The sequence below is a fragment of the Pelobates fuscus genome, chromosome 1 (genome assembly GCF_036172605.1).
Source record: "Pelobates fuscus isolate aPelFus1 chromosome 1, aPelFus1.pri, whole genome shotgun sequence".
Taxonomy (NCBI): domain Eukaryota; kingdom Metazoa; phylum Chordata; class Amphibia; order Anura; family Pelobatidae; genus Pelobates; species Pelobates fuscus.
In genome coordinates this window covers 455,755,808-455,782,446 of record NC_086317.1, presented here as the reverse complement: position 1 = coordinate 455,782,446, position 26,639 = coordinate 455,755,808, and the positions used below count along the sequence as shown (strand labels likewise).

The 26,639-nt window shown below is 43.2% G+C and overlaps 1 protein-coding gene across 2 annotated transcripts in view; it reads left to right on the top strand.

Annotated features, from left to right (window-relative positions):
• Positions 1 to 26,639, top strand: part of AMOTL1 (angiomotin like 1) — a 173,548-nt gene that overhangs the window by 55,026 nt on the left and 91,883 nt on the right. Inside the window, exon 1 of one of the 2 annotated variants that reach the window (XM_063430636.1) lies at positions 10,337 to 10,443. The exons of the other annotated variant lie outside the window; for it this stretch is intronic. The gene's annotated coding sequence lies outside the window, so the exon portion shown is untranslated. Of the gene's footprint in view, positions 1 to 10,336; positions 10,444 to 26,639 lie in introns of those variants that run through there. 2 annotated transcript variants of the gene reach the window in all.

The following is a 26,639-nucleotide window of genomic DNA, read 5'->3' as shown; positions in this document are numbered from 1 at the left end:
TGACGGCTTACAAAGAAACAGGTCAAATTATTAAAGACAAAACCAAGGCTCAGAAGCCAAATAGAAGAAACAGATGTTGTGAAACGATGTTGCTTTTTCCACACACTGCCGATTGACAGAGTCACTCTCAAGAGGTTAGAATAATATGTACCCCTGTCTCTACGGAAAATCGTGCTCTTGGCGTATTTCGTTTTTTGCTTTTTTTTTTTTTTAGCATCTCAGACACTTATGTTGTGGGCCATCTGGTACTTTGATTCTTCGTGACTTTAAATTGAAAGACTATTGCTGCTGAACATGCTACTGCAGTAAAAAGAAAACTCAATAAACAATAAATAGATACAATGAAAAACAAACAGAACCTTACGTGCCTGAGGTTTGACCTTGCTTTGAAGTCCCAGCTTCTACAACCTGCATGCAAAAGCTGCTTTTTGAAAATATATTTACAGAAATGTCCATCATACCAGTGGTTGGTACAGATGTGGACAGCTCACAACTGACCCACACAATGTGCTTTCGACATGTTGCATATTCGTGCATTAAGGGAATAACATGGGAACTTTTACAAACTCAGCCCAACTTTTCTTTGAACTTGGCTTATAAACTGAAAAGGATAGGAATGCCACTTCAAGCACCATAACCAGGGCTGTCTTTAATACTGATTGGACCCTGGGCTAGCATTTTGCCCCCTGTGTCAGGCTAGGGTGGAACCAGAACACACAGACTGAATCACAATAAATAGACTTTCCATATGCCAGTCCTTAGAATGGCCGGGTTAAAGAACAAACAGAGTCAGAGAGAATAGCCAAGGTCGAAGGAATAAAGAAATAAGGTAAGCATTAAACAAGTCAAAGTCAAAGGATCATAGAAGACAGCAAAAAGATAAACCAGAAGCAGGATAAATACTGTGCTATTGGGAGAGGTGAGTATATATAGGCAGGTCTTATTTCTTATTGGTCCAGGTCAGCTTGGAATTTCGTATGATTCGTGGACGGTATCTGATCTCTCTAGTGTGACCTCTAAAATTACATTTGTGCGCAGAATTCGGTTTGGCAAACGCCGAATTTGGGACCGCATTCGGGCGCACATACATCCACGCTGTGCGCATGTGTACAGTGTTGGACATAACGCCGGAGGGAACAGGGAAATGGGCAGCCGACCGGAGTGGTAAGCGGTGGCAAGTCATGATCCACCATTCCCTAGCATTCAATCTTGCCCTTTGCACAACCCCCACCTCCCCCTCTATCCCCCCCCCCAAAAAAAAATTCAGATACACAGAATGACACTCATACAGATACAAACACTGACACACGGGGGCGGAGCTAACTTCCGGGCTAGATGGACGTGCTAGCCCTCAGCTCCTGGCACAAACCACCGAAACAAGGGGTAAAACCCCAGAATAGTGGCACACATGCTGCCTGGAAAGTGACAGCGACGACGGGCACACCCGGAGGAACACAGCGAGACCAAAACCGACACAAACAACCTCCGGGAACCCACACACACAGCATGGGGCCTACCTGCCATGAGGCCGGGGAGAGGCGGCCGCTCTCCGCACCGGCACCTGCGCATACCGACCCCTCTATATACTCACCTCCTACCCCCCCCCTTTGGACCGATGGGGGATATCACGGTCCGTGCTGGAGGTCTGGAGCAATCAACCTGCCTAAAGACACACAGCAAAACCGCAACTCACCTATGCTCGGCGCACCCAAGATGGCGGCTGAAACGGCGGCACTGCTGCACCAAGACACCATGCGACGCATAGAGGACAGCTTCAACCGCTTTTGGGACCAGTTCTGGGAGCGGCATCTCACAGCCCAGCCCGCACTGACCACCCCACAGATCAATGGTGAGCAGAGCCACGGGCAGAGGGAGGTGAGGGGAAAGGCCTTGGGCACAGCGACATTGCCCCCAATTAATCCCAAGCCACGGAGCCCACCCGGGTTGAAGGTCAGACTGGGGAACACCCGACCGCATCAACCACACAAATGGAGGCCCAAGCAGCGCAAGCAAAAGCACACTGCCAAGCCCTCTATTACTCTCCCACGTGGAGGAAACTCTGCTTGCACCACGCACAGAGTTTGTGGCCGACGGATGCAAGACCTCACACAGACCTGGGGCAAGAAGGTCATTCCCATGCGCACCCTTGGGCCAGTGGCTCCCAGAAGATCTCGGGCGAGCCCTGCAGACACTCGGAGTAACCATCCCAGCAAAGCAGAGAGAGCGGGCGGAAGGCAAAGGAGCCAAGCGGCTGCAATCTCCTCGCAAGCACCAGCATCCTCACAGCCACGCAGGGGAGTCGGCTGACAAACCGGCCGTGAATTGCGCTTCAGCCAGTAAGTGAGCATAACACCCGGACTGGCACCCAGGGGGAATCGCACCGACAATGCTGAAGTTGGACTTGCCCCCCAAGGGGTCCCCACAACTGTGAACACCCCCCCAACATAGCGGACTGTGTCCTAAGGTGGCCCATAAGCCTGACATTTCCACTACACAGTCAATCCACGTCTGTTCATCCATGTTCTTCTTACTCTCGTCAGCCTATCTCTACATGTTTGAACGTGTGTATGTTTAATGATGCAAGCCTGTTCATTCCATTGTGATCAACAATGTTAATTATTCTAACTTTGCTTGTACCATGTAACATGTTTACTTTCTTAAGCGTCCTTAACAAAAAGCATGGCACACGCATCTCTTTGTAAGTGTACTACACTAACAAGCTTACATTATACCGTCAATAACGTGTTAACTGAATTAGCTATATCTGGCAAGAGGCACAGCAAACGTATTTCCTCATTAATCTCCAGCAATAGTAGTACCCAACCTGTATTACCGTGTTTATATAATATCAAAATGTGACAGTCCTTCCATGGGATTATATAATAAGCGACGCTGACACTTATGTTTTGTTTTATACAGTACAGATTCCCATTACTTTGTAAGCTGAAAATGTAATGTCACAATCCTAAATAGCAGGATTTAAGCATGTTCATAATTATAAAATAGTGCATTATACTACCATACCCTAATGCTTTCCATGTTACACACTCTATTTTGTATATGCATGCGGATTGCCTTTGGGGCACCACGTGCCTGAATGTTACCACCATATGCACTGCAAAAATAAAGAATTCAAACACTGACACACAGAGATACACAGGGGCACCCAATGACACACATGCAGATCCAAAGACACACATACAGACACACATATAGATACACAGATACACAGCCACACAGACATACATACAGATACATGCAGATACACTGGCACACAGATAAACATAGTCACACATCCAGACACAAATATACACATATATACACATACAAATACATAGATATACACATACAGATAAACAGACACAAAGATATACATACAGATACACAGACGGATACATAGACATGCATGCAGATACACAGACACAGATGCAGAAACACATGCAGACATACAGACACGCAAATACACATATAGACATACAACCACATAGATACACAAACAGACACACAGATATACATACAGACACATGCGGACATACAGACACACATGCAGACATACAAACACACAGATACACATATAGACACACATACACATACAGATACACATATTAACATACAGACACACAGATACACATATAGACATACAGATACACATATTCAGATAAAGACACAAAGACACATACAGGCACACAGACACACATATTCACATACAGACACACAGATACATGTGCAGATACTGCTGAAGAGCTCTAGCATGAGAAAAAGACCCTGTATTTGTTCTGCACGGCGCAAGCAAATTTAATAACATGCTTGCACTGTGTTTGCTTAAAATGTGTCTCTGGTGTCTCCATAGATGGGATACCAGGAGACAAAAATGCCAGGAAAGAGCATTGTACAGTGTGTGTGTGAGGTTGATGTGTGTGTTTTGAGTGAGGGTGCTGTGTGTGTGTGTGTGTGTGCATATGAGAGCGAGGGTGCTGTGAGTGTCGCGGTGCAGTGTGTGTGCGTATGTGTGACTGAGGGTGCTGTGGGTGCCAGGGGTGCAGTGTGTGTGTGTGTGTGTGTGTGTGTTAGGGTGATGTGTGTGTGCAAGAGGAGTGTGGTGTGAGTGTGTTGTGTGGGTAAGGGTGCTGTGTGTGTGTGTGAGTGATGGGTGCTGTGTTTGAGTGAGGGTGCTATGTGCGTGTGAGGGTGCTGTGTGTGTGAGAGCGAGGGTGCTGTGAGTGTCAGGGGTGCAGTGTGTGTGCGTATGAGTGAGTGAGGGTGCTGTGGGTGTCAGGGGTGCAGTTTGTGTGTGTGTGTGTGTGCGTGTGTGTGAGTAAGGGTGCTGTTGGTGTCAAAGATGCAGTCTGTGTGCATAAGTGTGAGTGAGGGTGCTGTGAGTGCCAGACAGGGCCGGACGGGGAGAAAAATTCAGCCCGGGCATTTTTTGAGCACAGCGGCCCACTAAGAAGGGGGCGGGGCAGAGAGGGTGTGTTTCGTCATCAACAATGACAAACACTCCCCGTTTCAAAGTGAGCGTTGGGTCAATGCTCTTCCAGGGCAGAGCTCTGCTAAAGAGCTCTAGCATGAGAAAAAATGCCCTGTATTTGTTCTGAACAGTGCAAGCAAGTTTAATAACATGCTTGCACTGTGTTTCCTTGCAACTTGTCTCTGGTGTCTCTATAAATGGATACCAGGAGACAAAAGGGCCAGGAAAGAGTATTGTGCGTGTGTTTGGAGCCTGCTTGTGGTATTGCGTGTTTGTAGAGTGAGCTGATTGTGGTATTGTGTAATAAGGTCGGTTTTAGTTGTGTTGTGTTTGTGGTGTAATGTAATGCATATGTGGCTAGGGGCTGTAGAGAATGTGTGTGTAGGGTATGTAGTAAGTGTGTGCATACAGGCTATAGTGTGTGTGTGTGTGTGTGTATATAGGTGATGTAGTGTTTGTAGGGGTTGTAGAGAGTGTGTGTTTAGGGGTGTAGCATGTGTTTGTTTACAATTAATCTAGTGTATGTATAAGGGATCCAGAGTGTGTATGTTAGGAATGTAGTGTGTGTGTGTGTGTGTGTTTTTGAAGGACCCAGAATGTGTAGGAGATTTAGTGAGTGTGTGTATATAATGGAATCAGAGTGTATATAGGGATCTAGTGTGTGTATATGATCCAGAGTTGGGTAAGGGATCTAGTGTGTGTCTGGAATGTAATGTGTTTAGGGGTGCAGTACGTGTGTGTATATGTATGTGTATATATATATATTTGTTATAAATATGTTTGGAAGTATTGTGTGTGTTTGGTGCAGTGTGTTGGGGTTCTGTGTGTATGTGTGAGGGGTGTAGTGTGTGTGTGATGGATGCTGTGTTTGAGGGGTGCTGTGTGTGATGTGTGTAAGGGTGCTGTGTATGTGTGTGAGGATGCTGTGTGAGGGTGCTGTGTGTGATGTGTTTAAGGGTGCTGGGTGTGTGATTTGTGTGTGAGGCTGCTGTGTTTAAGGGTGGTTTGTGTGTGATTTGTGTGTGAGGGTGCTGAGTGTGATGTGTGTGGGTGCTGTGTGTGTGTGGGTGCTGTGGGTGAGGGTGCTGTGGGTGAGGGTGCTGTGGGTGAGGGTGCTGTGGGTGGTGTGGGTGAGAGTGCTGTGTGTGAATGTTAAAATGGATTGTGTGTTGGGGGGTAAAAAAAAAAAAAAACGAATTAACAGGCATTATGTCCCCCCCTCCCTTCTTACCTTTAGCCTGGGAGGGGGGGACCGGCATGGTGGTACCAAGGAGAGGGGGGGGGGGGGACCAGCAGTCGCACACCATCCCTGGTGGTCCAGCGGTGAGTGAACTCTAGCCTGTGGGGCTAGAGTTCACTCTCGCGAGATCCGGTCGTTGCCATGGCAACGCACCGGATCTCGCGAGAGGAACCCGGCGGAGCTGCAAGATAGAGTTCCGCCGGGTCCTCTCCCTCCCTTCCCGGCCGCAGGTCTATTTAAATGGGCCGGTGAGGGAGATGATCTTTGATCTCCCCACCGGCCCGTCCTGGAAAAGAGCGGGGCCGGCGCTCAGATAGTGCCGGCCCTGCATAGACCGGCAGGGGAGATCATGGGACCTCCCCTGCCGGCCTCGGCCCATGGCCACCGCGGCCCACCGGCCATTTGCCCGGTGTGCCCGATGGCCAGTCCGAGCCTGGTGCCAGAGGTTCAGTGTGTGTGAGTGAGGGTGCTGTGAGTGTCAGAGGTGCAGTGTGTGTGTGCGTGTGTGGGGGCATCAGGACAGCTAACACAGGTTCCTGCTTAGGAACATCTGGCTCTCTGGCTTTGGTAGTGGAGGTGGGGATAAGAACCCAGCAAACCCCAGATAAGAAGTCAAACTATTCAAAAAAGATATGACTCCATACAAATGGAAGAGCACCACAGCACTCAGAGCAACCACTACAGCTTGATAATAAGATAACCAAAAAGGTGGTGTAAATAGAGAAAAAGGGCCATAAAGCAGACCTAGGGGGACTACAACTGAACAAGGTATTCGGTCAGAGAAATAGACACTGAATGATCGACGGCATCAAAAGTGGCTGTCAATCAGAGAGTCATATTTCTCTGATCCTGGCATTTTGTTAAAGGACCACTATAGTGCCAAGAAAACAAACTTGTTTTCCTAGCACTATAGGGTCATTAGGTCCCCCCCACCCTCAGGGCCTCCCTCCCGCTGGGCTGAAGGGGTTGAAACCCCTTCAACCCCTTCAGCCACTTACCACTCCAGCGCCGGGCTCCCTCTGTGCTGGGGAACTTTCCCCCCCTGCCGACGTCAGATCTGAATGTGAATGCGCAGCAAGAGTCGAGCGCGCATTAAAAACGCCCATAGGAAAGCATTACTCAATGCTTTCCTATGGACGTCAGCGTCTTCAGTGAGAATCGCGGAAGTGCCTCTAGCGGTTGTCAGGGAGACAGCCACTAGAGACAGCTGCAGGGTTAACACTAGGGGGACCTGGCACCCAGACCACCTCATTGAGCTGAAGTGGTCTGGGTGCCTATAGTGGTCCTTTAACTTTGTCCAGCTTCATGGATTATGTAGAAAAAGCATTAGAAATAAAGGGTCATTTTTGACAATGTATTCCATTTAAGCATACAAACAGTATTATAGCACATCAAACATCACATTTTTATTTTTATAGCCAAAAATCTGAGCTTTTTTAGGGAAACGTTGATACATACACAACTTAATTCATTATTGGCTGGGATGCTCAAAGCTTTGCTGCATTCTGCCAAGATTGGGACTGAGCTCTACACCGCGAATTAACTCTCTGATCCTCTGGTCATAAGTTTATTTCAAAAAAAAAATCTGCTGTTTGACTTTTCTTCAATGTTTGCAATATCACAATGCCTTTGTCATTGCCAATTAAATATCTTCCATGTAAATTGACGTTCCTCTGTTAAATTAAATACATTTTTGCTAGTTTTAAAAGGAACTCTCCAAGCACCATAACCACTACAACCGCTGTAGCGCCAATGCTGCAAGGAGTGCCTTGGTAATGTCCCAGTGTAATTTATCAAACCATTTTAGAACCTATTTTAAACCCACTTCCCATCAGGTCTTCTCCTTGAGAAGAAGCCTAAGCAACTGTGCTCATTGGCTGAGATCCCTCAGCTGACACTGACACCTGGGCCCTAGGCAGCCAATTTTTTTGGGGGGTGGGGACGGGCATGTTAAATGTAGTAGTTATGGTGCTTGGAGTATTTAAAACGTTGGATCTGTGCTGTCTATGACAGTTATCACACTGAGATATAATTTGACCATTGACTTATTATGATTTAATATTAAAGGGACACTATAGGCAACCAGACCACTTCAGCTCATTGAAGTGGTATGGGTGCACTGCCCCATTGCAGAGAACCTGCAATGTTTCCATTGCAACACTAAGTCAGCCTCTAGTGGCTGTCTACCAGACAAACATGTGCAATTAATTTCGTTACGAAGCTAATCTCGTCCGATTTTACGAGTTGATGAAAACCGAAATAAAACTAAAACTAATGAATTTAGTGCATAACTAAGGGTACCCAGTTAGGGACTTCTCGATTAAGCAACTGAAAGAGGAACATCAAGAACAACATCTTAATTTTCTCTTAAAGATGCTTAATACGCAACTCCCTAATTTTAAATTCTGTCATGCCATTGATAATGTACGTCCTTTTTTAAGAGCATTGAATTCTAGCTATACCCTATGCCACGAGATTTACTAGCAATATATAGATTAGGAGAAAAACTATTTAGAAATAGGTCTTTCTCCCACCCTTCAGTCAATTCTTCGAGTCTAGCCTGAGGAAATGAATGACAGGGAGAGAAGAAGTGACCTTTCACAAGCTGCGCTTCAACGCTCCAGGCAAAGACAGCACGACACATGCACTGCGGTTGTTATGGTAGATTCGTAGCTGCCAATGTTCCCACAGGCTAGGGACTATAGGAATGATGGAATATAAGTTTCTCTGGTCTAATGGCATTATGCTGGCTGTATCCAACGTATCAGCGTCACAGTGGAAACATGCCCTGCTTGGCAAAGTAACGGTGTGTGACAGGTTTACTCTACGTGGCAGCTTAGGGATCAGGGGTTAGACAGGACCATAACCATAAATTTGCCCCATTCACCATCCTTATGGGAAGAATGAAGGGGGTCCCAAACCGGTACACCTTCTGATTCCTGTGGGATCTTAAAGGGACACTCCAGGCACCCAGACCACTTCTGCCCATTGGAGTGGTCTGGGTGCCAACTCCCACTACCCTTAACCCTGCAAGTGTAATTATTGCAGTTTTTATAAACTGCAATAATTACCTTGCAGGGTTAACTCCACCTCTAGTGGCTACTAGAGGGCACGTCCTGCTCTATAGCACAGATTTTCTGTGCTAGAGCGTTGCTGGACGTCCTCACGCTGTGTGAAGACCTCCAGTGTCACTCAAATCCCCATAGGAAAGCATTGAAATTCGTTTTCAATGCTTTCCTATGGGGAGACCTAATGCGCATGCGCGGCATTGCCGCGCATGCGCATTAGGTCTCCTCGGCCGGTGGGCGGGATCAGTCTCGCCAACTGGCCAACGGAGCCAGTAGGAGGAGACAGCAACGAGGGACATCGTCGCTGCCTCAGGTAAGCAACAGGGGATTGGGGGGTGGGAGGGAGAGGGAACCTCCAGTGCCAGGAAAACGGATCGTTTTCCTGGCACTGGAGATTCCCTTTAATCCTTCTCTGATGGGGTAGGATGGAGGCAGGTGTTTCTTGTTAGAATTCTCTTAGGATGGGTAGGAGCATACCTCCCAACACTTTAAATGAGCAAAGAGATGCAATTTAATTTTAGGGGTGTAAGTAGAGGTGTAGCCAGGGACAGGCTGTTCTGAGAAATTTTGTAACTTACTAAACACAATGTGTGCAATGAAAATGTTATTTAGAACGAGAACAATGTATCGTATTTACAAAGACTGATTTCTAAACACATTTATTGTAGTTTAACCCCTTAAGGACACATGACGTGTGACATGTCATGATTCCCTTTTATTCCAGAAGTTTGGTCCTTAAGGGGTTAAAGACACATTACTGGGAGTATTATTGCTGTGGAGCTCTGTTATCAGACACACCAACAATATGGAGCTCTTAGAAAAGAGGGATATTAGGATAGAAAATAGGGACAGAGGATTTGAGCCCAACAATAGTGACTGTCCCTGCTAAATGGGGACACTTGGGAGGTATGTGGAGGGAAGTTGGCTTTAGCAGGATGGAATAGGAGGGAGGTGGGCATTCCATGGGTAGAATGTTCATGGGGGTAGACTGTGCAGCCCCCCAGGTTAAGGGTCTTTTCAGATCCGGGTAGACTGTGCAGCCCCTCCCCAGGTAGGAGGGTCTTTTCAGACCGGGGTAGGCTGTGCAGTCCCCCAGGTAGGAGGGTCCTTTCAGACAGTGCAGTCCCCCAGGTAGGAGGGTCTTTTCAGACAGGGGTAGACTGTGCAGCCCCCCAGGTAGGAGGGTCCTTTCAGACTGTGCAGGCCCCCCCCAGGTTGGAGGGTCATTTCAGACCGGGGTAGACTGTGCAGCTCCCCCAGGTTGTAGGGTCTTTTCAGACAGGGGTAGACTGTGCAGCCCCCCAGGTAGGAGGGTCCTTTCAGACTGTGCAGTCCCCCAGGTAGGAGGGTCCTTTCAGACCGGGGTAGACTGTGCAGCCCCCCAGGTAGGAGGGTCTTTTCAGACTGTGCAGCGTAGGTGTGAGCCTGGAAGGAAGGCAGCAGCATGCTCTCCTTGTGTGACAAACGTTACGGCAGTAGGACCCTGGAGGAAGCCAGTCCTGCAGGCGGGCGGCGGTAGGACCCAGGGGAGTCCAGCCGGCTGCTGTAGGTAGCGCTGTGCGCACATTCCTCTCATTCCTCCCTGGATGGATCTGCAGCCTGGGCTCTGCATCATGTCAGCCTGAGCTGGGCTCTGCACCCTGACTGTCCATGGACCCACCTGCAAGGTAAGTACAGCCTAGGTGGGAGCCACACTGTCTGCAGACCCCTGGGACTGTGCATTGGGGGCTCACTACTACTCTCAGTGGGATTAACTTTGGGCGGTGTGCTTGGGCTCTTGGTGCATGATAGGAATTGTAGTCCATGATATCTGCAGTGCTGGATTTTGCTGGCCCATTGATCATGGGTGCATTGGTAGGAAAACTGCCCCTATTGCCCCGCTTACCTATCTGTTGGCAGGAGCAGGTTTGCCCCCAGTGAGTGTCACTTTGTTTCAATTTCTCTGGGAGCTATGAATACCACCAAGGTGCCAACCTGCTCACTGTGTCAACCTGTCACCCCCCCCCCCCCCCCCCATTACCCTGCACTCTCTGCTTAACAGCAGCAGACAAAGTGTTATTACAAAGGCTGTCTAAACTGGAAATCTTTTGTGAGTAAGTGTATTTTAAAATCCCTCACTAGTGCATTATTCCAAATTCTCAAAGTGCCACAATGTATGTGTTACACAGGAGCTGTGACATGGACAGTAAACCCTGAATATTAATAACATTGCAGTGCTCTGTACACACACTGCACACTGGCATCATTCTCATTACAAGGGCATGGGAGCACATAGTACTGATTGATAACACACTGCACTGGAGGCTTGAATCTGCTATGCAGATCCCAGTGTAGATACAGTAACTGCCAGACAGCCCCTGTTATTGTAATAGTAAAAGGATCAAAGGATAGTGAGTGCAGCTTGAAAAAAATCCATCACTGATCACAGCACAGTATGTAAAGGGTCTGGGTGCTGTGCCTGAACTGCAGATATAATATGCTATTTATTCACAAATATGCTGTTCTCTTGCAAATATTTGTATTTAGTTTTTCAAATATATATATATATATATATATATATATATATATAATGTAATAACAATAAACATATTGACAATACACATTACGTTTTAGCAACAATGAGCCTACAAAGTTACCAACAATATAAGAAAAATATATTTTTATTAAATAAAATTAAAAAAAAAATTAAAAATAAAAATAAATGAAACAATAAAATAATATGCTGTTCTAACAAGTCAAGAGCAAAGGATTTATAAATGTGTTAGTGCCTCCCAGGGTTATATAATGTGTTCTCACATTTTAGACATTTAAAGTGTCTTATTATATTTATTTATATAATGGCTAGAGGGGGTCAACTATAGGTCCCATCCTGCTTTGCCAGATTTAAAGTGGGACTTTCACTTCTGTGAAAGTGACAATTCCTCCTTCCTTTAACCCAGTAAACGCTATTGATGTGCCTACTGAGGTGCAGAGTTAAAATAAATCATTTTTTAAATACTTTTGCTTCTATAGGGATTCCTTGTCCAGGGCAACGTCCTTGCCATATGATAATCTGGACACGTTCGCTTGGGAATTATCAGAACAATGTCATTCATGCACGTTTGCGCATTCCTTTCCTTAGTGCCGTAAGCATGCATGTGGCACCGTAGGGGTTAATATAATTTGCATGGTATTTGCTGCCTATGGCAAGGCAGCCGGGCATAAAATGTAAATTAAAAGATAAATATAGCACAATCAGCTGGCGCAAAAATGTCAAATGTGCCAGTTCTTCCGAAGACGCAAAAGTCTCTTAGTAGTTGTAGTTTACATCGCCTGGGGCTGGGGGTATATAAATTATACAAACTCCTGGATTAAGCTGTGTATTAAAATTTGTCAAATTGTTCTTCAGCTTTCTATTTTGTTAAATTATCATTTTTGTCATGTGTATGTCTTGTGATCACAACATAATCAACAAGCTTACTACTAGTGAAGTATGTATTTTTCTATAAAATCCGTAGGTATGTTATTAAGAGTTCCTGTAGAACTCCCTTCCCTCCTCCGTTAGATGCTCACCCAGTCTCCACGCCTTCAAAAAATTGTTAAAAACCCACTTCTTCATAAAAGCGTATCAATTATACTGTTAATAGCTCCCGACTGATTCCTCTTCTGCAACTGTCACTAGTCTAATACTATCCTTACCTTTTTGTGTCATTTTACCCCACTCCCTCTAGCATGTAAGCTCATTGAGCAGGGCCCTCAACCCCTCTGTTCCTGTGTGTCCAACTTGTCTGGTTACAGCTACATGTCTGTTTGTCCACCCATTGTAAAGCGCTGCGGAATTTTATGTCGCTATATAAATAACATAATAATAATAATAATAATAAAAAGGGTTATACTCTAAATTGTTGGGAATTGACCAGAGAATCTAGGCCAAACTAGCCAGATTTAAAACGAATCCCAATTACAATGATTACATAGCGCCAACATGTTCTGCAGCGCTGTACGGTAGAAAACAAGAAAGACATTTTATTGTAACAAAACATGTATGGCACAAGGGAGTAGGAGAATGGGACCCTGCCCAAACAAGCAAACCTCCAATCTTTTGGTGACACCATTAAGAAGTCCCTCTTGGACACCTGCTGAAGCTGTGACATTTGTACACCCATTACAAGTATTCACTACATTTAGTTTAGGCTGTCACATAGTTTTTTTTTTAATGTCAGATCCTGTCCTGTAACTATGTCTAGCTTAATTAATGTAAAACATGAAAGAAGCTGTTGCGCAAGCTGAAAGAACATGCATTGCTATCTCAGGTCGCACAGTGTTTTCATGAATGGAACTATTGCTGAGTATATATCCATTAACCTCATACTGGGCAGGAAATTTATGGAAGATGAAGTGTCCTTATTGGAGGCCAGTGATTGGTTACTTCCTGGAAGAGCTACTAATTTACAGTAAACTAGACTAATTCAGAGATATTTTCTATTTTTAATTTGTTTTCTTTAAATCTTTAATAATTCTTAGAATACGTTTTGAATGGTACCACTATAAGCGATATTTGCGTTGTAACATTATTCATTATTTTTATTGTTTATTTTCCTTGACATCAGATACTACTAATTAATTTAAAGGGGCAGTAAGGCACCATAACCACTACATGCCAGTGTAATGAACTGGATGTGGTGCCATCAGGCTGTAGGTGCTATCCTCTGGTACTCGGTGAAACCATTTCCCAGTGATTTGATCAAAAGACACCTGTCCACGGGCAGTCTGGTCTTCATCACATCCCGTTCCTCTTCTGCATTATTAATATCAATTGTATCCATATTTAAATGCCATTCTTTGGCCGAATATGTCATCTGATCCAATTGGAGACAACCAGCTTTTGTCAACTGCTCGACATTTTTTTTTTTTCTCCCCCAAGAACCTGAAGAGCGCCTTCATCCCTAATAGGACCATAACCACATCATCTGCACATAGTGGTCGTGGTACCTAGATTTAAGGGATGAGAATTTTGTATTTAAAGATTCATTTGTACCATACAGAACATGTGAAAGTGTTGACTAAAACTCCAAATAATTCTCCGTTTGCCTAATTCTGATCTAGAGCTACTGGGAAGAGTTGTAGTATAGTAATGGCCCATTTAACACCAAAATTGGTCTCTTTTGAAACCTAGATTACAGTTGCATATCATAAAGTGACTTTCCCAACTTAACATGTATTTTTTTTTTTTTATTCTAATCAAATATTGCATTCAAAATATGAAAAAGAACCAAATGTAAAAATTATTTAAAGATAAAAAAAATGCTCACATTTCAAGTGACTAGATTTGCTGTAAATTCCCACGTTTTGCCGCTTTGACAGTGAGGTCTTACAAAATGAGGAAGTGACTCAGCCAGCTAGGATTTCTGGGAGTTGTAGTGGTATACTTGGTATGTGCTGTAGAACTTCACCAGCTGAACCACCACATTTAGAAAAAAAAAGCAACATCACAAGTTGTAAAGTTCACACTGCACAATGTGCATTGGAGTGTCCCTTTAAAGGGAGCTACAGGGAGAGAATGACCTTCTTTTTCATGCGTTTATATATACATAACTCATTAAAATTACAGCAGAAACAGTTGTAAAAATAAATACATTCATTTCAAAGTTACCATGTTTAGCACTGTTTAGTGTGTCTGCCCCTTCCTGCCACCAGGAGGAGACTATTATACTCCCAGGAGTAGTTTATGTGATGAGTAGTATATCCTCCAGGAATTAGTGGAACTGCTATGTAGATTGATAGCAATGTTTAGGGAACCAGGCCTTGTGCACCAATAGATGTGTATGCTCAGACACTCCTTGGGTGGACAGAACTCAGTCCAAGTTGTGCATGCGAAGGTGGGAAAAATTGACATCAGGCAGTCGGAGCTGAGAATTCTGTGTGCCTGATTGACAGCTGGGATGGGTTGCCTTATAGCTGCAGCTGTTTTTACAAATCGCTGCAATTCTAAGCTACTCTCTCTCAGAGCTGAGAGCAGGCTCAGGGCGCTTAATGCACCTTTACCTTTGCCATCACACAAACTTACGATGGAGGTTAAACAGCGGTCACATGTGAGATTCTTGCACAGCCAAACAGCTAACTTTAAGCTATGGGTGGTCCGTTTTTTTATGTTTTTAAAATCTTGTTTATTAGATACATATTTATTTTTTAAAACGTACACACCCTGTCGGGTATCGCATGTACATTAACCATTGCTGTGGCGCACGTGCTGTGCCTGCTGGTTTACAGCTCTACTGAAGGAATGAGTATAATCCCATTGTACAGTGCTATGGAATTGCTGGCGTTATATAAATAATAAAATAATAATACTAACTTTTTTACTTCTAGGACGTTTTCTGTAGATGTCTGAGTGGGCCCGCGCCTCATGGCGCAGTGGTGTTACCCAAAATGATCTATATTGCATTATTCACCCCAATAAATGCTTCATTAAGGTGGGAGAATGTGGGGCTGTCACTGTCAGAGAATTCACGGCTTGCACACAGAGCATATGTTTGTCAGGCCTTAAGCCTCCCGATGTCTCCTCATGCTTCCGGGTTTGACGGAGCTTAGCCACACCCCCATTGCCACGGTCTGCTATTTAATGCGACCGCACCAGCTGATAGACGCTGGATTATTGAAACGCGTACCGCGCCAAACTCACCGGCTCACATACCTCGGTGAGACGACCACTCGCTACTAGACCGGACTGGAGGAATATTCAAGTCCCCAACATCTCTCTTCATCACAGACAACTACCAGCACTCTCGGCAACCATTCACTGAAGCAACCGCCTCTGAGGAGAGCTGGGGACACAATCCCTCTACTTCCAGAAGTTAAGTAAATTACAGTCTCTGAGTTAAGAGCTAACAATGTTAAAGCTTTATTTCAACTTACTAAAGTCTGCTATCAAGTTCTCCAGCAATCCTGCTACAGCTTTCCTCAAATCAAGTATTATTCAAGTTCAGCTGTACCTGTCTTGCTACAGATAATCTTATTTCTTCATACTAAAGTCTGCTATCAAGTTGTTCAGCAAGCCTGCTACAGCATCCCTCAAAACAAGTATTATTTAAGTTATACTGCACCAGTCTTGCTGCTGATAATTCCAATGTATATGATCTCTTATAATTTGAACTGTTAACAAGAATAACGGATGCTAATGAATCCTGAACCTTGCCAATGCTAAATGAAACAAACCGTTTATTATTTAAAGAAACAGTAACTGTAAATCTGGAACTGAAGTCTCAGTTCCATCTAAGTGTCTTAATAAAAGATCAAAGTCCTAACAAATCTGCAGTTGTGTTCCACATCATTTACTGTGAACGTGACAATGTTCTTCTGAATGCAAGATGCTTTATAATTTCCATATTATTTCCTTTTCCTTCGGTTTCTAGGGCTGAAATCTGTTGGTTTCACAGCTCCTAATCTTAAACAAAAGACTGCATCCGCAGGTTATTTTCCACCAGTTCAGCCGTCTGCATTTATATACACCGAGGGCTGGAAAAAGGGGCTGGTGTTTCTGGCAAATAAAGAGTCCTATATTAGTAGAAAGGCAGGAAAAGGGAAGGAAAAGAGAGAGTGGAGAAGCTGGCGGAGAGGAGGGGACAGGATGTGTGGTGGTGGGAGGGGGGGGGGGGGGCTGAGCAGGAAAGTGGGAAATTAGCCTTTACAATTCAACAGGCAACTGCTTCCCCCAGCATAGAAGATTTCCATAAGGTTCCAGAACTCATCATAAATGAGGTATTGTTTGCGTATTCTAACTGACCGGATCACGAACCTTTTGTCTATCTGTGCTGCAGTTTTTCCATGTGCAGTTTATATCACAGAGGGTTTTGTGGGGTTAGTAACTCATCAGCAGAAAGGGACCCCGGGACATAATTTATAACAATTTGCAGAATTGAACACCGTGTACTGGAGGAGGTGGGATTTTTCACTGAGCATCTAATTGTAGCGAATTGACTTTAAAGTGGAACATTTAGTTCAAAAAAGTGCCCAACTTGGCTGTAGTCACAGACTGCCGATTTAAGCCTTAATATTACTATTGGGTTTTCGATTCATTAGTTTGGTGAAGGTACCCATCGCCCTAGGGGTGAGCTGTTCAGTGTCGATTCTCGATGGCCGCAGGTATGCAGTATCCATGATTATGGACCCAGGACATACCTGAAAACGAGAGAAATCTTGATGTATCCTTCCTGGTAAAATATTTTATAAATAAAGTGCTTTTGTGTAGGGTTATTTGTGTGTTTGCACTTGGCACAGGGCACTCTCAATGATTATAGGAAATTTAATGAGCTATTCCTTGGTGGTTTTGGATCGATTAGTATAAAGAAAACCCTGTCTTCCATGTTAGAAAGTAAGTTTATATCTGAAATCCGTGTTTTAGCAGATTCTAAATATACACCTCTGTTTATTTTACCGTGATGTAGAGGGATATTCACAATACCGTGAGCGAAGTTGAAACTAAATTGCACTATTTAGACCAAACAAACTCAGCAAAACTGGATATGTTTTTTTGCCTTGCTAGAGTTTTTATTTAAGTTGGCTGTGCTGGCTTGCATGTTAATTTTTTGTTTAGTACATAAAGCTGTATTCTAACAAGTTTGCATTAGCTACCTACCCTGTCATTGTGTGGATGCTTGAGAGTAAGGGGGTGGCAGGGCCGGCCTTAGGCTTTTAGGCGCCCTGTGCAAAACATCTTCGCAGCGCCCGCCTCTCCCCTGTCATACATGTGTAGTGATTGTATAGGGGATTTATTAAATTAATAATAAAAAATAAATATTCATTACACACACACACACACACACACAGTTACAGGCAGACAATTACAAACACACACAGGCAGACAGTCACACACAGGCACTGCCACACATACGCACACAGGCAGGCAGCCGCACATGCACGCAGGCAGCCGCACACACACAGAGGCAGACAGTCTCACATACACACACACAGGCAGACAGTCACACACAGGCATACCTCTGTTCATTATGGAGGTGGAAGTAGTGCAGCTCCTGGATTCTGGTTGTTGGGTAAGCAGGGACTCCTTCCTGCTTCCAATGCAGCAATTACCCGGCACTTCTAGCCCCGCCCCCACCACCATACAGCTCCGCCCTCGTCGCACGCTAAGCCCCCTTCCTGCCGCAATGTTTTTGATTTTTAATCCCGGGTGGAGAATAATGAAATCCTCCACCCGGGAAGCTGGCAATGTGTGAGCTGTGTTGGTCGCAGGGTGCCCTCTGCTCCATGGCACCCTGTGCGGCTGCACGGCTCACACACCCCTAAGGCTGGCCCTGGGGGGTGGTATACAGCTGCAATTCTCTATACCACACTGCTTTATATAGTCAAAGAGGTGAGAGAGAGAGGTGTGTACATTTATATTTGGCCTATGTTGACCAGTAATATACAACATTATTTCCAGTTTGTTCACCATCCATGAGCAATATGGCTTCCAAAGATTCCTAGAGCACTAGTGCATATTGCTTTAGGGCTGGCAAAGCATCATGGGAATTGTAGTTGTGAAACCGCTGGAGAATTGGCGCTTAGTGGGTCTACCCCTAACAAAAATATTTGAGGTACCACAACTTTTCAAATGTAGACAAATCCAAGTTTTCATTCGGTGTATCAGTCTGGGTAATGTACAAGTCTCACTCTAACAAAATTTGAAGCCAGTTTATTAAATAACTAAGGGCACATATTAGATACATTCTATTTATCACTGTGTTACCAAAACCCCGGAGCTCTCCAAGCAATTCAAATATAGGAGGTGGCTATGGTTCACTATATTTTTTTATATTGTAATGCTGGCACTTCAAAAATATAATTCCTTTAATTTTTAATTTAATTATTTTTTTATTTATTTTATTTCTGTCTAGAGAGCATTATTACTGTTTTGGTAACACAGTGATAAATAGAATGTATCTAATATGTGCCTTTAGTTATATAATAAACTGGTTTCGTTGGAACATACTATGTACCACTTAAGTGATAGTTGTTAATCTTAAAGGAGTATATCGAGACCAGTTTGATAACTGTGTACTGTACTGTATAAGAGATGCATTTTTTATGAATTTAAAAGAAATTTACATTTACATTTAGGAGACTATTTCGGATGCAAGGTATAAAAGCATTGAGATGCCGCCGAGGCACTTATCTTGAGAGAGCCCACATCCGATGGGCAAAACGCGTTGATAGTGCTGGACTTACCATTTTAGTTTTTTACTTCACAAGGTTTTATCCCGTAGCGGTAAGAGGAGTTGATGTCCCTCCAATAGAGGAGTGCTATATCCCGGCTTGTGTGCACAAAGCGATCGGCATCTCCATACCTGGACCGGTAACATACCGACCACATTGCTGCTTTATGTTTGTATCGTATTTTTTAGCTGATCTTGGAGACAAGAATTAACATTAAATATCTTGTGGATGCGATACATCAGCCTGAGTAGTGGATACAGTGTTTTATAATATTGACATTTCGTTAGTGAGACTTGTACATTACCCGGACTGATACCCCGAATTGGAACTTGGATTTGTCTTTATTTGAAAAGCTGTGGTACCGCGAATATTTTAGTTTGGGGTAGACCCACTAAGCGCTGACATTTTGAGTTGAAATTTTGCATTTTAAACTTGGGAAGGTTTTTCTGTGTTTAGCAGCTTATATATTATATTGTTGTATATTATAACTCTTATTGCACTCTCTTATTGTATTGAAATCTGTATTTAAAGCTGGAGAATTTGCTTCTGCTCTCACTTGACTTACAGTCACGCAAGGGCCAGCATGTTTTCAGGATACTTAGGAAGGACAGGGTCACATGGGGTCCCATTTTTGGTACTGAGCTGGCTCTGTGCGGTTTGTCGATACCTGTGCATTCCAATGGAGCAAGCCAAGCCCTTCGCTGTTTTTAAACAAGCATCGACTAGTATCTCCTTGCTAGCTCAAAAACCGCAGGAAAAACTGGCAGTCTTGGGAGGCAGCCAAGATGAAGAGCTTCAACTAAATAGTGTTAAGAAGAAAAAATGTATTGTGAGGGGTACTATTTTAACTCTTTCAGTTATTCACTGAATTAACTAAGAAAGTCCATACTGTAGGCTACAATTTGAATTGGAAACTTAGTGATCTTGGCTATTGTTCTTGTAGGATATTTTGGCCCAACATTTGTAATGAATTTGGCGATTCTCCACAATTCTTAGTATCGTGAATTGTCTTGTATGTGTGTAAGCAGAGCAATTCACTGAATGTCCTTCACTGAGAATGTTAAATGACATAGAAGGAATGTGTAATGTTCCCTTTACTGCTCTTAACAATCTGTGCTGAGTAAGTGCAAAGTCACCGCACCATTATCCTCAGAACAGATTTCTAACTATTTCAGCTTGTCAAAATAAAACGTGTAGCGGCTCATCTGAAAGCTGTAGATGTTGTACAATATATTCTCCCCTAACCTTGTGTCTGCCCCCTTACTGTGCGGCTTATACAATGTATCCACTCTTAGGATCAGATTTTTTATTATGATGTAATAAGCCTATACAGTGGTTATGGTGCCTAGAGAGCACTGGCACCCCACCAGAACCGTTATTTAAGGGTTTCTCTTCAAGGGCCCCCATACATATTATATATCGTTTGTTTAACCCCTTAAGGACCAAACTTCTGGAATAAAAGGGAATCATGACATGTCACACATGTCATGTGTCCTTAAGGGGTTAAAGGACAGAAAGGGCTTTAATTTGATGTGACATTTACACCTATAACTTCTCAAAAAACAGCACATTTTCTTTCACAGTTTTGGTAGTAATAATGTTTGCATAATTCGTGCAGCTTATAAAAAGTAATTAAAAATAAATTCATTTAGTTATCCTGGTTTACAGAGTACATAATCAGTCTGGGATTTCAGTTTAGTTTTGGTAGTTACAAGTCACAAAATACAAGGAGTAAAATAACGTTTCAATGTGGAGCAATTTTGGAATGTGGTATGATTGTCTAAAGCTTAATAGCCATCACAAAAATCTAGTATACCCAATGTGTTATGCTTGGTGTTGGGCAACTGACAAAACCCAACACTGATCAAAATGCCATTGGGTCATAGAGGGAGACTCTCTGTTTAAACCTTTGATCAGACAGCTGCACTGTTCTCTATGGATGACTTTCAGCACAGCAGGCAGCTCATCACAAAGTCTGGGGTCACTAGAAATGTCCCCAGCTTGATAGAGGGGAACCCCAGGTGTCCATTGATATCTGACACTATGTGTTAGCAAGCCCTAAATACATTAAAGGGACACTGTAGGCACCCAGACCACTTCAGCTCATTGAACTGGTGTGGGTGCTGGGTCTAATGTTTACATTGCAGCTCTAAGTCTGCCCACAGTGGCTGTCTCTATGCGCATTAGCACCTACTCATCACGGACCGGAGGAGGGGGCGGGACGTCAACCCAGTGCCGCGGGACATCGGCGCTGGAAAAAAGTAAGTAAATAAAGGGTTTTTAACCCTTTATTTACCCAGTCTGGGGGGTGCGAAGGAGGGGTGAGGCAGGGGGATAGTGCCAGGAATACAGCATTGTATTCCTGGCACTATAGAATCCCTTTAAAGCCCATTATACAGGGAGTGCAGAATTATTAGGCAAGTTGTATTTTTGAGGATTAATTTTATTATTGAACAACAACCATGTTCTCAATGAACCCAAAAAACTCATTAATATCAAAGCTGAATATTTTTGGAAGTAGTTTTTAGTTTGTTTTTAGTTTTAGCTATTTTAGGGGGATATCTGTGTGTGCAGGTGACTATTACTGTGCATAATTATTAGGCAACTTAACAAAAAACAAATATATACCCATTTCAATTATTTATTTTTACCAGTGAAACCAATATAACATCTCAACATTCACAAATATACATTTCTGACATTCAAAAACAAAACAAAAACAAATCAGTGACCAATATAGCCACCTTTCTTTGCAAGGACACTCAAAAGCCTGCCATCCATGGATTCTGTCAGTGTTTTGATCTGTTCACCATCAACATTGCGTGCAGAAGCAACCACAGCCTCCCAGACACTGTTCAGAGAGGTGTACTGTTTTCCCTCCTTGTAAATCTCACATTTGATGATGGACCACAGGTTCTCAATGGGGTTCAGATCAGGTGAACAACGAGGCCATGTCATTAGATTTTCTTCTTTTATACCCTTTCTTGCCAGCCACGCTGTGGAGTACTTGGACGCGTGTGATGGGGCATTGTCCTGCAGGAAAATCATGTTTTTCTTGAAGGATGCAGACTTCTTCCTGTACCACTGCTTGAAGAAGGTGTCTTCCAGAAACTGGCAGTAGGACTGGGAGTTGAGCTTGACTCCATCCTCAACCCGAAAAGGCCCCACAAGCTCATCTTTGATGATACCAGCCCAAACCAGTACTCCACCTCCACCTTGCTGGAGTCGGACTGGAGCTCTCTGCCCTTTACCAATCCAGCCACGGGCCCATCCATCTGGCCCATCAAGACTCACTCTCATTTCATCAGTCCATAGAACCTTAGAAAAATCAGTCTTGAGATTTTTCTTGGCCCAGTCTTGACGTTTCAGCTTGTGTGTCTTGTTCAGTGGTGGTCGTCTTTCAGCCTTTCTTACCTTGGCCATGTCTCTGAGTATTGCACACCTTGTGCTTTTGGGCACTCCAGTGATGTTGCAGCTCTGAAATATGGCCAAACTGGTGGCAAGTGGCATCTTGGCAGCTGCACGCTTGACTTTTCTCAGTTCATGGGCAGTTATTTTGCGCCTTGGTTTTTCCACACGCTTCTTGCGACCCTGTTGACTATTTTGAATGAAACGCTTGATTGTTCGATGATCACGCTTCAGAAGCTTTGCAATTTTAAGAGTGCTGCATCCCTCTGCAAGATATCTCACTATTTTTGACTTTTCTGAGCCTGTCAAGTCCTTCTTTTGACCCATTTTGCCAAAGGAAAGGAAGTTGCCTAATAATTATGCACACCTGATATAGGGTGTTGATGTCATTAGACCACACCCCTTCTCATTACAGAGATGCACATCACCTAATATGCTTAATTGGTAGTAGGCTTTCGAGCCTATACAGCTTGGAGTAAGACAACATGCATAAAGAGGATGATGTGGTCAAAATACTCATTTGCCTAATAATTCTGCACTCCCTGTAGTTTGTACGCAATGACACGTCCTAACATCCTTAATGGATTATTATGAATATGGTGTTTATACAGTGTATTTATCCTTAACCTTGTATCTGCCATTCTGATTATAGAAACATAGAAACATAGAATGTGACGGCAGATAAGAACCATTCGGCCCATCTAGTCTGCCCAGTTTTCTAAATACTTTCATTAGTCCCTGGCCTTATCTTATAGTTAGGATAGCCTTATGCCTATCCCACGCATGCTTAAACTCCTTTACTGTGTTAACCTCTACCACTTCAGCTGGAAGGCTATTCCATGCATCCACTACCCTCTCAGTAAAGTAATACTTCCTGATATTATTTTTAAACCTTTGTCCCTCTAATTTAAGACTATGTCCTCTTGTTGTGGTAGTTTTTCTTCGTTTAAATATAGTCTCCTCCTTTACTGTGTTGATTCCCTTTATGTATTTAAATGTTTCTATCATATCCCCCCTGTCTCGTCTTTCCTCCATGCTATACATGTTAAGATCCTTTAACCTTTCCTGGTAAGTTTTATCCTGCAATCCATGAACCAGTTTAGTAGCCCTTCTTTGAACTCTCTCTAAGGTATCAATATCCTTCTGAAGATAGGGTCTCCAGTACTGTGTACAGTACTCCAAGTGAGGTCTCACCAGTGTTCTGTACAATGGCATGAGCACTTCCCTCTTTCTACTGCTAATACCTCTCCCTATACAACCAAGCATTCTGCTAGCATTTCCTGCTGCTCTATTACATTGTCTGCCTACCTTTAAGTCCTCAGAAATAATCACCCCTAAATCCCCTGGAATGGACCCCTCTAGTCTTTCAAAACTGGTGACAATATCTGGGACCTTTTCAGTGGGTTGGTCCTGACTCTCAGGATTTACACTCCTGAATGAATAGATAAGGTCTCAGTCTGACCCTGTGTCTTGAATGGAATGAACCGATTTTTCGGCCCACATTCTCTATGGATTTTATAATCGTTGCTGTTCCTACTACTATGTCCTAATTGATATCCCTGCTGGACGGCACATCCCTCCATTAACGGTATCTTTTTAAGTCTGTTTCTTTTAAATCTTTTAAAGCTGTTTCTATAAAGAAATGTTATGGAATGATTTGGTTTCACAATATGAAGTATTAGTAGGTGATCGTGCCTAGATAGTCTGTCAGTGTAATAGATACTTTATTTGAATGGCGAAGACTTGCAGAATTTAAACATACGTGCTCTCTCCCTTCTAAATATTTCTTTTTCGCTCACTCTTGCTGCTACTTAAAGCATGGGAAAATATTTTTGAGGGATATTTATAGCTCCCTGGGAGCTGCTGCAGACTGCTGGATAGGATAGCGGGTTAGATGTCATCTCTCCTTGGCACATGTGCTGCCCAGTTTAAAGCTTGATATAACACATTATCAATGCTGGGCGCTCGCTGTACCTGCAGGAAACCGGAGATGATTGCCACATGTTTTTATATGTGATGGAGGATATTAGTGTCTCAGATTGCAGGGTGCTGAAAGAAGGGATCTCCAAAGGAAGTGGCTGTGGAGAGTGGAACTTTGATCTTTAATGTATGTAGAATTGTATGAAGTGGCAGTGGGATCTATTATATATGTAGATTTGTAAGGAAGTGGCAGTGTGATCTCCTCCTCTTCTTCTTCTTCTTCTTCTTCTTCTTCTTCTTCTTATTAAAGGGACACTAGGCACCCAGACAGGTCATGCGTTTAGACTCGAAGAAAGAAGATTTTGTCTAAGGCAAAGAAACATTTTTTTTGTTTTTTTACTGTAAGAACAATAAGGATGTGGAATTCTCTGCCTGAAGAAGTGGTTTTATCAGAGTCCATAGAGATGTTCAAACAGCAACTAGATGCATACTTGCAAAAACAGAATATTCAAGGATATAATTTTTCAATGTAGGATAATAGCTTCTTGATCCAAGGATAAATCTGACATTCTGGGGGCAAGAAGGAATTGTTTTCCTAGTTTGTTGCAAGATTGGAAGTGCTTCAAACTGGTTTTCTTTTTTTTTTTCTTTTTTGCCTTCTTTTGGATCAACCGCAAAACAACAAATGCGAGGAAGGTTGAACTTGATGGTCGCAAGTCTCTTTTTGTAACTATCTCACTGAAGTGGTCTTGGTCCAGTGTCCCTGTCCTCCTTAGTCCTGCAATTTAAAACATTCCAGTTGGTGGAACATCTCCTGGTTGGTATATTTTCTGTAACTGCATACAGCCTCTCATAGATGTACAGCTGCAGGAACTTAACGTTACTATAAATGTTAGGGCCAAAGTAGATAGACTGAAAACATTCTTCACATCAGCTTAAATTGAAGTTTACCTTGGGTGTCCGACAATCTTTTCTCTAGTCAATAACCCTAAATGTTTTTGCTTCATGTTTCATTATTTGCATGTTTTCTGCATTATCAATATAGGCTTTCTTACTTATCGGATTATTTTAAATAGAGTTTTACAAGCCTGAAACAGCAATATCACTGACAGACTGACAACGTACCTTCTCCATTAACTTTAATGGAACCAATCGGTGTAAACAATTACCTGTGTAATCTGTGTGTTTTGGGCCTTGTTACTAGCTCAGATATACATAAAAGGATAGGAAGATCATAGCACAGTTCTGTTACACAATAATCAGTGTTTATACAGCCAAGGAATCCCAACCAGACTGTAAGCGAGCTAGCTGTCAGCAGTTAACTGGTACTTTGGATAAATAAATCCGTGAAGTCTTTCTTAAAGGCAAACAATGGTCTATTCCCGGCATAATAACTTGGTTATATGACAAAAACAGAAGAATTGTGAACAAAGGTACTGTTTAGTTTTAAAAGAAAAGGAATTGTTCTCCTCTTTGCTTATATTCAGCCCCCTCCCTTCAGATCTAAATAAAAGTTAGACAACATTTTTTAACACTTAAATTAAGTCCTTCAGCCACTTGTCCTCCGGCGATGTCACACCGGCGCATTTAACAGTCCAATCCAATGCTCCTCATAGAGGTCCATTGCAGACTAAAAGCACTTGTGTGATAGCACTGCGTGCCTATTGGAAGTGAGAGCCGAGATTGTCACTAGACAGTCATTAGGGGTGTTTTTAACCCTGCAGTGTAAGCATTGCCGTATCTACTAAATGGCAATGCTTTACATAACAAGGTTAAATCTACAGCAACACTTCATTAAGATGAAGTGGTCTGGGTGCATTTAGTTATTCTTTAATCTCTCTTCAGTTTAATTAGGTAACTGAATTACAACAACGAGCTCCCCCGGTAATTCCCGATTTTACCTCCTGATTCCTGCGTGGCGCACTCTTGTATTACCAGCATTCCTGGATCTCGTACAGAGCTGTGTGTGTTTACATTACTGCATACATTGCTTCAGTTTGTCGTGCAAGCAGTTTATATAGCAAAACAATAGGGGAGGTTTATCAAAATATTGCCAATAATTTAGCACTTTTTTGGCACAATTTATTGAATATGTATGTTTCTTTTTCCACCTACAACTCCAGTGGAGTGACCACCTGTGGGTCCTCCACCGCTGTTGTACTATCTATCAATAATAGGTTTCAATACCTGGGTTGTTCTACAACCTAACTGTGCTATTCAAGAATTAACACAACTTAAACTATACCATTATGACAGGCTTTCTGGCAAATAAACCAGATAGCTCCACATGGTGCAAAGATGCAGCAAATGTATTTTCCAATGAACAACTTAACACCTCAGATATACC